At 26.8% G+C, this 2,453-nt stretch overlaps 2 long non-coding RNA genes across 2 annotated transcripts in view; one reads left to right on the top strand and one right to left on the bottom strand.

Moving 5' to 3' along the window:
- LOC128250328 (uncharacterized) overlaps positions 1 to 2,453 on the bottom strand; it is a 389,962-nt gene that overhangs the window by 305,717 nt on the left and 81,792 nt on the right. The window lies entirely within an intron of this gene.
- Positions 1 to 2,453, top strand: part of LOC128250327 (uncharacterized) — a 246,424-nt gene that overhangs the window by 228,886 nt on the left and 15,085 nt on the right. The gene's annotated exons all lie outside the window — the stretch shown is intronic.

The following is a 2,453-nucleotide window of genomic DNA, read 5'->3' as shown; positions in this document are numbered from 1 at the left end:
ACGTAGGTATGTATATATATTTATATATATATATATATATATATATATATAAATGTTTATCTATATATATACATATATATATATATATGCAGGTGTGTGTGTGTGTGTGTGTAACCTCATATTGCCTCTTCCTATTTTTGACCAGAGCAATTATAGTTGTGTCAATCGTAAAGAAATTATCTCTAAATAAATCCTAACCAATTATTTCTACATTTAAAGAAAAATCAAAATTCATAAAATACAAAAGAAAATCTAAAAGCAAACCCACTAAACAAATATAACCCACAAAATACAAATGCAAGAACAACAACAATGATAACAATAATAATAATAATGATGATAATAATAATAATAATAATAATAATAATAATAATAATAATAATAATAATAATAATAATAATAATAATAATAATAATAATAATAATAATAATAATAATAGTAATAATAATAATAATAGTAACTACAACAGCGACAACAACAAGAATATTGATAATAGTAATAAGTCTTGTGTACATAAATAGATGAATAATAATCCGCTATTTAAAAAGAAACTGAATTAATGTCCAATATATTTCCAATAAGCTGTAGTTATTTGTACATACATATATATGTATATATATATATATGTATATATATATGTATATACATATATACATACACGTATATATATATATATATATATATATATATATATATATATATATACATACATACATACATATATACATACATATATATATACACATGCATACGCATACACACACACACAAACACACACATATATACATATATATATATACATATAATTTGTATGTTCGTGGTATTTCGTTATGCAACCATAATAACCTATAAACTATATAAAATGTTTTTACAAGGCAACACGAGGTTCTACTGCGTCAGCAGTGCTCTTTACATTATTTTGTTAAGGTTATTTCTACAGATTTCTTTCTTGTATTTGGTTTGCGTGCTTCGGTATGTCCATTCATGCGTTGAAGCATATATTATTGTGTCAGTGGGGAGTCATTCTCTTTTAGTGCCTTATTAATTTAACACACTCACTGGTCTGATTTCCACTCTTTTATTTATTTTTACTAAAATGTGCGTTGCGCTTTGCAACCTATTCAATAGTCGTTTAAAAAAAGATGTTTAATATACTTGGTCGTATATTGTTGTTGAAGGACGACATACGGTGACCCTACAAGTCACCATATTCCTTGTTTCTTCAAAATTTTACAATGAAATCTGAAGCGTTATTAAATTGTAATTTCTTAAGCAGCTTGTTTGGTACAAGTGAAAACTTTTCATTGTGTATCTAAGCACACACCAATGCTTATGCAAAGATATACACTGTCCAATGGAAAAGAAAATGTACATTTGTGTATTAACCTTGGGGTTTAGCCTTACTCTATTAATCTTATTCATGGACACAGTCTTCCAAGTGCCACAGCAAAAGGGATTTTTTCTTTTTGTTTTATTCAACAAATATCGTGCTTCAATATCCACAAATATCGCTCAAGTTCTTAAAATTACAAGTAAGAAAAAAAGAGTGACCAAATGAATTTATTGCATCACATCAGATACAATAATTGTAAATTGATGTAATAAAAAGATTCGCTCACTCAGGTATTCTTGTTTGTAATTATATACCTACGTGTGTGTAAATATGTATGTATGTATATGCATATATGTATGTATATGCATGTACGTATGTATTCATATATGTATATATGTATGTGTGTATGCATGCATGTATGTATGCGTGTATGCATGTATGTATATTTGTATATATGCAAGTATGTATAAATGTATGTGTATATGCATATATGTATGTATTTATGTGTGTATGCATGTATGTATGCATATATGTATGTATATGCATGTATGTATGTATGTTTGTATGCATGTATATGTATGTATGTATGTTTGCATATATGTAAGTATGCATGTATGTATGTCTGCATATATGTATGTATGTATGTACTTACGTACGTATGTATGTATGTATGTATGTATGTATGTACAATCAAAGCTGACGTGATCATCACCAAACATCAAACTGAAATACCAGATAATTTATCTCTTCATAATCCTCACATACCTTTTACTGATGTATTTTTTATTCCTATCCGAAACGAATATTTACCAGGAACATACCATTTCTAGTCACGTCTAATTTTTATTATCATATTTTTATTTCACGTGCATGTCACTTTTATTCATATGTCTTCTAATTTACACACAGAACTGGAAATGAAATTCGCTGCTTAAATAGCCGTAATATGCAAATTAGTGTGAAATGCTTCATTTGAAAGTAGTGTTCTCGTGTATACTTCGTAAATATATTTATGAGCAATTAATACTAAATTGCGTATACAGATAGATAGCTGGATAGATAGATAGATAGATAGATAGATAGATAGATACGTACATACATACATACATATATATATATA

Source organism: Octopus bimaculoides, chromosome 20 (assembly GCF_001194135.2).
Source record: "Octopus bimaculoides isolate UCB-OBI-ISO-001 chromosome 20, ASM119413v2, whole genome shotgun sequence".
Lineage (NCBI taxonomy): Eukaryota > Metazoa > Mollusca > Cephalopoda > Octopoda > Octopodidae > Octopus > Octopus bimaculoides.
Note: the sequence above shows the minus strand (reverse complement) of the source record. Positions and strands in the feature narration are given on the sequence as shown.